The sequence below is a fragment of the Aedes albopictus genome, chromosome 1 (genome assembly GCF_035046485.1).
Source record: "Aedes albopictus strain Foshan chromosome 1, AalbF5, whole genome shotgun sequence".
Taxonomy (NCBI): domain Eukaryota; kingdom Metazoa; phylum Arthropoda; class Insecta; order Diptera; family Culicidae; genus Aedes; species Aedes albopictus.
Window position 1 is genome coordinate 24,964,148 of NC_085136.1, and position 14,307 is coordinate 24,978,454.

General features: G+C 38.9%; 1 protein-coding gene across 3 annotated transcripts in view; it reads left to right on the plus strand.

Moving 5' to 3' along the window:
• LOC109415220 (palmitoyltransferase ZDHHC8) overlaps positions 1-14,307 on the plus strand; it is a 105,633-nt gene that overhangs the window by 79,435 nt on the left and 11,891 nt on the right. The window lies entirely within an intron of this gene.

A 14,307-nucleotide genomic window follows, 5' to 3' on the forward strand; every position in this document is an offset into this window, starting at 1 on the left:
TTTTTCGTTGTTGCATTGCAACAAAGATTGTCCGTCGACAAAATTTCGTTGAGCTGCTGGTAATTGAATGGTGTTTATTTTTTGTTTTATTTTTCTCTTAGTCCGTTTATTGTTTGACTCCTTTTTTTATTAGTTAGAGTGTTAATACCTCGCATAGTAATAATTCTACAATTTTTCAATAATTGTCGTCAGGGTTCCTGATTTCCACTTTTTATCTTCTTCCACATTCGAAGACAGTCGAACAGCGAACGGTTGTCGCTTTAGTTCGTGTGTATGCTTGTCAGCGACGACAGCAAACTCCGGCGAACGGTGGGAAGCCACACTTGGAAATTACTCATTCGTCCACATTCGCATCGCAAGCGAATACGATTCGTGAGTGATGCGATTGATATTGTGCATACGAATTTTTGATGTTTTCCAATTATTTTCTTTGCTAATCTAGCATTTTAGCAACAATACAGTAAAAATGTATGCATTACATGCAAAAATTCTCTTCTACTTATGATAATAGCCGCTTCGATCGCTCACCAGCATTCTTCACCATTCGCCATTCATTCATTCGCGTGCGATCCAGACTGCGACGAATGGCAACGAATATTCATGTCAAGCAGCTGGCTCATCGCTTCCCACTGGTGATGGGGTTGCGTGTTTGATCACGACGATCCGTTTGCTGCTTCTTTCTCGATTTGCTTCAGCAAAGAGGAGTGAATATGAATGGAGTGAGGCGAATATACCGATCCTTGATTGTCGTTGCCATTTCTGATCTTTAGATTTCAAATAGAATTTATTATGCGCTCGATTGTGTGCGGTCCTGCTTGATTTGCTAGCTGACTTATCTTTTGTTCATTTGTAATCACTATTACGCTAATGAATTTGAATTCATGGTAAGGGATAACAAAATCGTATGGTTAAAAAAGAGGGATTTGTAGGATTAGTCTAAGTCCTCATTAGAACAAAGCCTGCTACACAGCTACTTAGCATATAATGTTCTATGAACATTTCCACAGTTATTAATGGAGAGCTTCCTCTGCCAATGACCTTTTTGCATTTGTATGTCGTGTGGCAGGCATGAAGATATTCTATGCCTAGGGAAGTCAAGGAAATTTCCATTATGAAAAGTTCCTGGACCGACCGGGACTCTAACCCGTCACCCTCAGCAAGGTCATGCTAAATACCCACGCCTTTACATCTGTGGCTATATGGGTCCTAGATTTTTTTGCTACACTTTACTATAAACTGTTTCTAAGAACTTTGATGGGACAAATCGTCCTGATCTGCAACGAAATCGGAAAAAATAGGCTTTATCGGTAGATAATGGCAAGTGGAGGACAAACGGAATGTCTATTGTTTACTGTCACAAGTCCAATGAATTAAAGACTAGTTGTAATTTAGGTCTATTTACTTTCGAGGTTGGAACAGTAATCATTGTAGTAAAGTATATTGTCACTTAATTAGCATAGGCCTCTTTGATCATGGCTTCAGGCCAATCCTCTATAACATGTCCCCCTTCAGAAAAGTTCATATGGTGAGAGCCACGAAGGAAGCCTTTTTCGTATCGTGTTGTTAGTAGGCTGGGGCTCATTATCTTCAACCTTGTCTGCAGGAACATTTTCTTCAATAAACGGAGGTAGCATTTCTTCAAGTTGCATATCTTCAGGTGGTAGTTCTTCGGTTGGTTGTTGAACCTCCACCGGATTCTGCGGATGTTCATCGATTGAATCATTGCGGTTGATTGGACATGGAATAGAAATATTGAATTCTTCAAGCAGCATGGTCCATTGTAGCTGATGATCTGCATCGACATCTTCGAAGGAACGTTTCCAGATAACGTCCTCTCAATTGGTTGGTGTGAGAGCGGATAAGACAGTCATTGTCCAGAAGTACATTGTAGTTCACAGAACCTTTCCTCTCAATGATCTTGTCAGGAACCCAAGTGGTCTCTTTTCGATGATGGATTTGCGCATACACCAGATCGTCAGCAGAAAACTCTCTTTTTCACGGTCCCATGACGTCGTCGATTGAACTGTAGGTTTTGCTTGCTGTTCACGGCTACGGATGTAGTTCCCCTGGGCTTCAGCAAATCTAAGGATGTAGAGAAAGTTCTTCCAAGGAAAAGCTCTGCAGGAGACATGCCATTAGGTGCACTTCGAATCGGGGTCTACCGTTAGACGAACAGGAAAGTTTGGAGATGCTGAAACGTCGTGGCTTTTCCTTTTTCTCGAAGCTTCTTGAGTCCTCTCTTAACCTTTCAGGACGCGTGCCATCAAGCAACCGAAACTGCACAGCACTCGCGCTGTATACGATGAGCGAGATTTTTTGGTAGTGTTGTACTTTTTACCACAGCGCGCGCCCTGAAGGGTTAAGGGTGTCTACGAGGCGCTCAGCCTGTCCATTTACTGCGGGTAGTATGGTGCAATTGTCAAGTGCGTTATTCCATTTTCATCACAAAATGGCTTGAAGCGGGCGCTAACTAATTGCGTTCCGTCGTTCCGTTGTCTGAATCGAGTGTGCTTGGATTACAAAATCTTGCAAAGATTACCTGTAGTATGTCCAGCGTCGCTGATGTGTTCATGTATGAAAAATTTCCGGCCATTTTGAGAAAGCGTCGATTACCAAAAAGTAGTAGAAACAGTGAATCAAAATTCAACCATCGCGCAACAATAATGACAATAATGTCGCAACCTGCATTTGTTGCCACAATCCACCCAATGCGACATAAGTTTGTCCCAACTTCAACGGAATATAATAAACATCGTGCAACGCGAGTTTAGATTTTAAGCCTTGCATTGTGATTTTCGAGCGGTAACTTCGAGTCGGTAAGGGTGACGAATTTCCTCTTTTCCTAGGAGGTCGATACGCTTCACCGAAGTTTCTTTAGACTTCACATACTTTTTCGTCTTCGATCTGTCGAATTTTCTTCCAGGTCTAGGTTTCGTTTCCGCCGTAGGGCAGTATCCCTCTTTATGCCCCTTCCGTTTGCACTTGCCACAAACATGGTCTTAATAGGAGCACTCTTTCGCGAAGTATACACTCAGGCAACTGAACATACGAATTTCATAAAGTAAACTTTATGAAACAGCGAGAAAAAAAAATGTTCATAGGGCAGCTATGATTTTCGTAATGATCATGCTGATTTTCATAGAACTGATTAACCTTTTCAATGAATCTATAGTTAGACAATCATAATGTGCTTTATGAACTGTTTCAGTTTCCAAAAGTGAGGAACTAAATTTGCACCACGGCGACATCATTGTCACAAGTATGCAGCGTTTCGTACGGAATAGTTACCGTAAACCATCTTCTTTAAATTAATAGAGCGAAAGCTTCAAAACCATGATTTGAACAACAAATAAACTAGTTCCGGATTCAAAATGGTTTAGTTTATGCATAAAGCTATCGCTCTAGAGTCAATTTACACGTGCATTGCATCATTTCAACCAGAATTTAATTCCATGCTAAGCGCTAAGATTTTCTTAATTTGGCTTCATAATTCAGCAGCAAGAAATTATAAAACAACATTATGAAATCATAATCAAGCTCTGATGAATTCATTACACACGTTATGGTTTCATAAGGTCTCATTTGAAATCAAGAGAGAACTTTATGAGCTTCACAATGTGACATACTGAATTCATATAGGCTTGTCTATGATTTCATAATGCAGTTCTAAGAATACCCGCAATAGAATCTGTTCCGTTTCCACATGTTTCATAATGAGTACTTACGAGTATCGTATGTTTAACCCTCTCCTACATGGTTGCTCTAGAGCACCATCGATTTTCGACGAACTCGAGACAAACGAAATCAGATGAATATGATGCAATAGTTTTTAGAATACGATTTTGTAATCCCATTAGGTAAACCCAACTCCCAACTACTTGTTTCAATAGCAGAACTATTGATAAACAATCAAAATACTATTGATTTACATCTAACATTTTTTTTCGTTGATCTCGAAAAATTTAACCTATTTGCAAAAACTTTTGTTCAAGCACTTTTTTCGGAAACGCTTTCTTGACATAGAAATAGTCGTTCAAAGTCGTAGGAGGGAAAGGGTTAAATTATGGCTAAATTTCATAATGTGTTTTTATGAATTCCTTACGGTTATTTGCCTGAGTGAACTTTAATTTATTTTTTTTTAAACAAACTGTAGGTATCTCACATATGATCAAACTATTTTCTATCTCTCATTTTGATCAGAGGCACATCCACCGAGAAACGACCTTTCCGACAGCAACCTCTCACGTTATCGCATTGCAACCCACGTCCACACATTCTAAATAACAAAACAAAAAGCTGTGTAAATCGTGAACAAGCGATAAAATACCCTCTACTCCCGTTGGTTTGAACGACACCTCATGCAAACCAACGTGTTCACTTTTCAATTTGAACATCTAGTAACCCTGTGAGCATCGAAAAACACACTGAAAGTAACCCTTTTTGTTGTTCTATTTCGGTTCTGCGTTCCGTTTTACTCCGTTCCATGAGCAGAATGACGTTTGAACCGATGTGCAGATTAGCGGGGGACAAATCAAAAAGTGTTCAGATTAGATGCGGTCAAACCAACTAGGGTAGACGATATAGTTAAAAAATTTCATTTTCAATGAATGAAATTCAACGTGAATTTTGAAAATTCTCAACTGAGGGATCAACATAGAATGATTTTTTTAACCTATTCATTTATTTTTCTGTCACTGACAATTTTTACTGAGAAATAAAACTGGACCGTAACTTGCGATTATACTTCCAATCACCTCAAAACTTGTGTATAGCAGTTAATTAGAATATTAATTATGTTTTCCATTTGTTCATTAAGTCGAATTGTGCGTCTGTTAACAGAAATTGGACATTTTACGACGTGCGAAAAAATATTCGTGAGAGAGAATTGAATGAAAAAAGAGAGGCATTCAGCTGACAATGAATGTGGCCAAACACGAATGAAAAAATGACAATGTCAATCTTCACTTTCAATCTTCGAATTTTATACTCTCTGGCAGTGTTGCAAAAATTCAATTCATTCATTTGAACACTAACCAACCAATCTGTTCAGTCATTTTTTCTTCTAGTTATGTTCAAAACGATTTCATTCAATCAGAGCACCTATCAAATGAGAAGCGAATCCTTGTCAATTGAATAGATTGTCACTCGAATGAGTAGCTTAACTCGAAACACGAAAAACCCCGCAAAATTCCGCCAGACTGAAAAAAATGTCGAATGTCGGGTCAAAGTCGGGCCAATTTTTATCGAATGTTGGGCCACTGTTGGACCAACACCGATCAAGTATTGGGTCTAAGTTGGGTTTGGTGGCCAAAATAAAAATAGGTGAATGATAGGTTGATGTCGGGTTTGACGTCATCAACGATGGTAAAAGCTTGGAACGTACAACACCACACATTTATGCTTCCTAGCTGGGGCTCAATTGAATGATATGTGCCTTGACTGAGGCTGGAGCTGATGTCAATTGAATGATCAGAGGCTATTCAATTGATATTCCGATAGTAAATGGAAAAATGAGTGGTTACCATGCTCAATTTCAGCTTTAAATGTCGGTTGATACTGACACTTCGCACCACTGCTCTCTGGTAGACGGTAACTGCAGCAAACATCTGAATTTATTATCCTCAAATGTAAACAAAGCCATGTGTACAGATTCAAGCTTGAACATGGTTTACCTCTTTTGAGAGAGCGCAGAGAGTAAAATCCGGAGAAAAGAGAAACCCGATTGATAGATGTGACCAGAGCAATTTAACACATGAAACGTGTTTCAAGATTTGCTTGAAAACAAAAAGGGGTTGAGTTTGCGTTACTCAGCTCAAGAGTAACATCACCTTTGCCGGATCGTCCAGCTTCTTGCCGTCGACTTTGAAAACGTCTTACCGTTACATACCAAGCGTCGAAAAATATTCAAACGTCAGGATCATAATATAATAGAAATCTTCAATTCACGTGGCCAGTGTTTCGATGATCCTCACGCTTTCCGGTTGGTTGAGCAATGATACATATCTGTTGTTGCTGACTTGCTACCAGTTCGGTGAGCCGGAGAATTGCGTCTTTCAAATCCTGGTTGGACATCTTCAAACAAGGTTGATCTGGATTCTCCTGAGTGACTTCTCATCGTCATTTGTCACAACTCCAATGAATTAAAGACTAGTTGTAGTTAACGTCTATTTAGTTCGGAGGTTGTAACAGTAATCATCGTAGAAAAGTATAATGTAAAACAATTTGATTAACATAGGCTTCTTTGATCATGGCTTCAGGCCACATATGTATAACATTTACCTCGGACTCAGAGTGTTTCATTCGTCTCAGACTTGGTCTCTCACGATAGTCATCGCACCCCACACTAGGTACTACATGTTCAAATATCTGCAGAAATCTTTGTAAGAATATCTGATGGAATCACTAAACAAAATCATGGAAGAAATTTTGGAAAGTTTCTGGAGAGAATCCACGAAGACAATTATTGAAACATCGCTGAAAGAATTTACGAAGCAACCGATGGAACTTTCGGAAAACTTCAGAAATGGAATTCCTGGAGTTATTTCTGAAGGGGGGACGTCTACAAATTACGATACGCTTTGGAGAAGGAGAGGGTTCAGTGTGCACAGTTCGAGAACTTTCAACTATATTAAGGTCAATAACGGCGCCGGCCACGTCCTTGCGGTCATCGGGAAAGGAATGTTCGTAAGACAAACGTCGTTATAGAGACTGAGAATCGCTGCATTTTCACGTTTCTCTCAGAAATGAAATTCTTGTTTGTAGGGAAGGGTAACCATTGTCGATCTAGGAGCCACCTATGAGCGGTGATACGATCTGACAATGGATCAATATACGCAAACCGCCGTTCACAACCGACCACTTTTCCACCCAAAAACGAACCATAAAGAAAATTCTATCGCGCGTCTCCACTTCACTAATCTATTCCACACAGAAAAACACTGAACGCGACTTTTAACTTAAGCCTTCAGTACACGCTTTGCCAAATGTGCAAACTTTTCCGTACGCATCAACCAACATCAAAGCAAACGCTTGATATTTCCAATGTTTTGTTAATGTTGCGACCGCTGTTGGCCTGCTGGGTTATGCGTGCGGAAAAATGTGTACACTTGGCAAAGCGTGTACTGAAGGCTTTAGACTTACCTAGAAATGCTTGAATCGAGTGTAGATAGAAATGCTTGTTAGTAGGGATGATATCGTTGGGCCAAGATTTACTCTGCCAAGTGCTATAAATTTCTGATTTAGAATAACGCCATACACACTGCCGCGCCATTACTCACTTAACGTGTACAGTAAACACTCAACATTCACTACAAACTACGAAACAGGATATTCAAACTGATTCGACACTGTTCGCTTCACGCGTGAAGTAAACAATCCCCCACTCGCGTCAAATGGTAGCTCAATGTTTACTATCAGAACTTAATCTGCTTTACATAAAATCTTGAGTAGGAGTAAATTTCGTTACTTGAAATGACGGACTAATCAAAGTGTGCCTCGAATATAAAAATAAAAGAAAACAGCTTGCAATAAATAACGTCTACGATTATTAATATTTCCGCAATAATGATATTGAAATATGAACTTTTATATTCTTCACAGTAAACAATAGCATAAAACGAGCTCGCCAATTCATGTGCCTCCATCGCTGGTTGTCAGGGTTTCTGTGCGTCGAACGAAGCACAAACTGCGGCACCTGGATTTATTCCTCCGACCGGCTAGCCCGAACTAACATTTGTCGCTCGTCTAGGTCCTACTTACCTACCTCCCTTTTTATACTTGATTTCTTTTAGGGTTCCTACAAGACTCCTTTGACCCTAGTTGTGCATTGGGGTCATTATGACCCCAAAGCGTGCACTACGTCAGCTATGCACGAAGAAGATTATAGATTCTTTTTTATTTGGAGATTCCGTTAGAGACTTAGAGTAATGCGGGGCAAAAGTTCGCACCTAACAGACTTCACAAAATAACATTTGAACGAAAAGAAAACAATATCGTTTTTCTTCGTTAAACGGGTCCCTATCATGTTGCCTTCAAAACGTAGTACTAGATTTTTTCGCATTACTTTTGTAGTTTTGGTAATAACATTTTTAATACAAGTACTCCAATGCGAACTTTTGCCCCATAGTGGGGGCGAAAGTTCGCATTATGCGGGGCAAAAGTTCGCACCTTGTACAGGGTAGTTTATTGGTGTGATGTTCATTTATTTCATGTTAATTCATGTTCATCTTTTCACCCTAGCCATGAAATATGTTTCTTTCTGTTCTTAGCATTACGGCCCAACTGGAATACGACCTGGTGCTCAGCTTTTGTATAGAGTGTGTTTTATGAAGACTTCCACAACTATTAACTAAGAGCTGTCCTTTACAGCGTTACTGAAGTTGTCAAAATTCATGGTGGGGTAATTATAGTGATACGTGTTGCACAAAATACATGAAAAAAAATCAAATATGCAGCAAAACTGTTGAACGGGACCGTTATCGAATCTTATCCCCGTCAGTATGGTGATGAATTATAATTGTGAATTTACAAACTAAGCTATGGAAGACCCCGCTAAAGTAGATGAATATAAGAACATCAGAAACATACGAAAAGACACGACGAGGATCACGAAGAAAATGTTTTAAAATGTTTTTTAGCCATTTTTCATTTATTGATTTAAATGCGTTAACATAATGTTTGCCTTACAATCAATCTTCTTACAAAACTAAGTTCAGATCCTCTGTCGCAACGATTTCACTACTCAAATTATGCATATATAGTAGATTCTATACTACTCAAATTATGCATATATAGTAGATTCTATACGAAATTATCATTGATTCAAAGATTCTGTAATTATATTGATCTACTAGACTCAGGAATCTAGTGCGAACTTTTGCCCCACAGCTACTGCGAACTTTTGCCCCACTGTCGAGATTTTAACAATGTCCCTTTCAGCTAGAAGCACTAGTAGTTTATTGTTTATTCGAGTGCACCTCACGAACTACTATGGAATAACGATTCTCCGACATAAAGAGGTTATGAGATTCTTCTTCTTCCTGTTACCACAAATTCTTAATCTAAAAGGTCCAAAAATTCTATCAAAACCCCTAGAAACACATTTTTTTCGCATAACTCTGCCAAACCATAACGAAATCGTTCCAAATTTTATTGACGAGTAGCTGACCTGATTATGTGTCGAACCCATACAGATTTGTTTGGGTTCTTAACTCGTGCTCAGAAAAAGACTCACTGCGAACTTTTGCCCCGCATTACTCTATCCCAGGACTGCTTCATTGATTTCTAACGGGATATCTCTCGGGACTTCTTTCCTGTATTTTTTAGACTCCCTTTCTTCCAGGGTTCCTTGATTAATTTCTCATATGATTTCTTCCATCCTGGATCAGAGATGGAAAATGATGAAGACTGCAGCTGAGCAGACACAAACCAAAACAAACCCACTCGTGAACAACAGGGGCCCGAGAATATTCGCACTTCTTTATTCGTGCTGCTTTTTAGGAACAATGAAGCATAAAGCATTAGTTTATGGTGGATAATCACTGGGTTTGCTATTATAACCACATTAAAATTCACTTCTCACAACTCCGCTAGTTCTTCACGAATAAAAACTCATGAGTGTTTTTGTTTTCTTTTTGCTTCCTACTCACGAAGCGAGCGGGCTCGAATAAACTCACATACTGTTTACTCTCGGAATCGTAAGTAAGCGAATTGCTTCATGAAGAAAGTAATTCCATCACTGTCCGGGATTCAAGAGAGGATTTCTTCATTGATTTCCTTCACGGATTTCTTTCGGCATTTTTTCCGGGATTCCTTCTGCGAATTCTTCGAAATTCATTCAGGGACATTCCCCAATACTCCAGGATTCTCTTAGGAATTTCTTTCGGGATCCAAGCGAGATTCTTTCACGGATTATTCCCAAAACTGCATCAGGGATTTTTTCAGGATTCTCGCTGGGTTTTCTACAGGGATTGTTTTGGGTATTTCTTCCGGGCTGCCTTAATTGATTACTACCGGGATTTCTTTATTGTTTTCTCCCAGGTTTCCCTTACAGATTTCTTTCGATATTCATGCAGTCCTTCTTTTAAGAATTTCTTCCTGGTATTCCTTGAGGGGTTTGTTCGTGAATTCCTTCTAAGATTATTTCATTCATTTCTCCCGGGATCTTGATATCCTTCTCATAAGCATTCCTCCAACATTTATTTGGGGATTCTATTCGGATTCCTTCTGGCTCCTTTTATGGATTCTTTCAGAAATTTGCTCGGTGATCTTTTCATTAATCCTTCCCGGATTTCCTTGATGAATTTATCCTAGTATTCTCCTTGGGATTCCTCCCCAGATTATTTTAGTTATCAGGGACTCCTCCCGGGATTCCTTCGGTGATTTCTTCTGGGATTCCGTCATTTATTCCACCCGAGATTCTTCTACGAGTTATTCTTGAGAATGCATGGGGGATTCCTCTTGGATTCTTCCTGGGTTCTCTCCCGGGATTCTTTCAGGCATTTCTTCTGCACTTATAGGGTGGGGCGGGGCAAAATGGGTCGCGGGGCAAGATGGGTCAGTGCCATTTTCAGGCGCATTACTTATGTTTTGATTATGTTAATAATTTTGTTAGATGACCAGCATGAATATACAAAAGTTTAGGGCATTGATTGAAAAATTATTCACTCTCATTGGAAATAAAAAATAAAATAGTTTTTAGCCGTTTTTCTTATGCGATACATTCCATATAATCTCTATATAAACAGCCGCGGGGCAAGATGGGTCACCTTCAATTTTGAACGTATTTTTGGAGCATTCAAAAGATAATTATTTTTTATTACAAGACTATCTCATAAATGACTTCAATCAAGCGGAATGAACGCTCAAAATTATAACATAAAATTATGATATTTTTTTAGTGAAAACATCGATTTTCAAGTCGCCTTAGGACCACTCAAATCGTAAAGTTTTTTATATTTCAAATAAATTTATAAAATGTTTACTAGTAGCTCTTGTTTACTCAGTATTGATATGGAGCATATATGAATGCGGAACAAATCTTATATTTTGACGTTTTCGAAAATGTGAATTACTTAAAAGGTGACCCATCTTGCCCCGCACTTTTTTCACGGTGCAAAATCGATCACTTTTTAAAACTGCTTGTTTAACATCATATTTTGTATTTAATGAACTTTTTATCGACTTTAAGCATAACTAACTAGTGTATTAAAGAGTAGCGGACGAATACAAACCAGTACGATTTGTATTTACGAAGTGTGATCCATCCTTAGGTGACCCATTTTGCCCCACCCCACCCTACTATGAATAATTCCTTTCAGAATTCCTCTATTGATACCTCCCTAATTCCGTCATTTATTTTTACGTGAATTATTGTAGAGGTTCCTGCGAAGATTTAGGGATTCTCGGGACTCCTTCCGGCAGTTTTCAGGAATTCCTTAGTTATTTCTCCTCGATATTTTTAGAGATTTCTTTGTATACTTCTTTCGGGGTTCTTTCATTGATTTCTAATATGATTCCATTAGAGATCTCTCCGTGAAAAATTGTAAATTTATGGTTTATGTTGAAACGTGATAATATACTTGTTCGTGATTTTTCAACGAAAATTGTTGAATAACTTCTAAATACCGTCGTGCGGGGCTTCTTAATACACTTTTTCATGATTTTTCAACTTCGTGACATTATAACTCCCAGAGTAGTGAATGGATTTCCACAATTTTTACACATAATAATCGTGAGAATGTATGTAGGATGTAAGTATACAAAATTTGAACTAAATTTATCAATAAACAAAAAAAGTTGTTCATACACCAATCGGACACATCTCATTTAGAACCAAATGGGGGCTACTTTAGACATTTTTAACTATAACAAAACTGCATTTAAAATTCCAAACCACTTTGTTCCAATACTAGTATGTTATATCATACATTATTTCAATAAAATATGCATTTTTCGATGGTTCTGTGCTACCTTAGATATTATGAACAGCGTGATATTATAATATAGACAACCTTAAAAAAGAGACCATCAATCATATATTTAGGTGAAACAGTCATTTATAATGTAAAAGGATACAGATAATCGATTGTATATGCTACGTTGATACATCTTGAATGAATTGATCAACAGAGCAAATGTTCTGATACGTGGTATATATTTTTTGGTTTATTCGATGTTTTTCCGCGTCCTGACAAGCAATAAAGGGTCTGCTTGAAAAACAATGTCGACCAAATGAAATGGAAAATATTGCTTCACAATACCATCATGTCCCAAAGACATCAAACAGATTTGAACCACATTTTGAATTAAAAAATCCATATTCGAAAGTGTCAAAAGTATCCCCGCACGTCGGTATACAATTTAAATACCATGGTGTCTTCGGCAAAGTTGTACAGAATGGTCATACTGTCTACCCCCGTTGGTTTGAACGACACCTCATGCAAACCAACGGGGTTCATTTTTTAATTTGAACTTCTAGTAACTCTGTGGGCGTCGAAAAACACTGATGGTAACCCGATTTGCTGTTTTGTTTTGATTCTGCGTTCCGTTTCACCCCGTTCCATTGGAAGAATGACGTTTGAACCATTTTTAGTTTGAACGATGTGCATATAAGCGGGGGTCAAATTAAAAAGTGTTCAGATTAGATGAGGTCAAACCAACGGGGGTAGACGGTACCTAAATTTCAACGGTATTGTGGCTACCTTGTCAATGCTTCAGCAAAAGTTTTGCTGAAATTCCTCACACTTTGCTGAAAGTTCATCAAAATATTTTGCTGGACCCTTCAGCTCGGCAAAATTCAGCAAAATATTGCTGAAAGCGTTTAGTGTGTATTTTAACAGGACCGGTGTTTTGCTAAGAATTGAGGAATTATGTCCGTCGTCAATTAATCGTGCTGTATATTGCACTTTTTATTCGTTGATAGACTTTCGAGCAAATCTTCGAAAAGAAGAAATAAATACTCACACGTCAGTTTGCATGGCAGTTAGCAGCTGAACGAACCATGTATTCATTGCACCAACCGAGAGCGTGCGTTCAATGTTGTTTTCGTTAGCAGTGACAAAACCCAATCTATGGGAAAAGCGCTGGGAGAATATTTTGGTGGGACAAAATTTTCCGCGCGTGAGTCTATTACGGGGCAAAATCCACAATACGGGGCGAAAAAAAATCGAGGTATAGTCGACTATAGCACTATTTTAGAATGTTTGGGTGTTTATGCTCCTGAGCGAACATTACAATTTAACTTAACAGTCATTCAATTATTAATGTTTTTTTCTGTAAATCTGACCGTAGCAGGGAAGGGAGCACTCACTTGCAAAGAGTTACACTCACTTGCTATTTTTGAGCTCAGCAGCTTCATAACCATCGCTAAAACCAGAAATGGTTGAAAAGCCGTTTCCCTTCCTTCCAACTTTCACAGCACAGTGTCAATCTATCAGATAATGCCTACAAGTTATACAAACAAGCAAATTGTGCCGCTTTAGCTTCATAGTAATAAGCGCAGTAATCTATCACCTTACGCCTGGCATCCACGCACCAATGTGTGAACCCTCTTCCAACCATATCCCACCAACACTCTGACATTCGCATGAGTTTGTGCAGACGCAGAGGTATATTCGGTCTGATGTGGATACAAACGATTGCAATCATCACTTCCTTTCCCTTTCCCACATTGACCTGCAACCTGACGTGGCAGACGCCATTGTCACCTAAAAATAGAAGATAGACCATCGCGACGCTCCCACACTGAAGATGCCTGCTAGTCCCCGGAGATAATATCATTAGTTCCTTGTGTGAGTGCAGCTGGTCTGGCGATACTGGAGTAGCATCTACGGGCGGTCAATCAAGCTCAAGCTCAGCAGCATGCTATCACAAAACAAAACAGTGTATGGAGTGTAATTTACATTTACCTCGTGAAGAGTGGCCTTCATGGCTCTCTCACGACTTTGGTATATGTGTGGGTGTGTGTGACCTTTGCTAAACCCTCCTTTGGCATTGGGGTCATTTTTGACCCAAACCGTACACTACATCAGAGAGCCGTTCCCGACATGATGCAAAAGGAAGGTTAATTCGGTAAACTTTAAGAAAAACAAAACTTCAAGGTAAAAGTCCTCCGTACACTGTTTTTTGATAGCATGCTTCTGAGCTGAGAAAATTGCAAGTGAGTGTCCCATCCCAGGGCTGTAGGTGAATGGAATCTGGTCCACTGATCGTGCCTATTGTTATACTAAACCACAATATTTTTCATAAAGGTACTGTAGTAATGAAACAAGTAAGCTTGGCGCTAATTATTTACTATATTAATGCAAT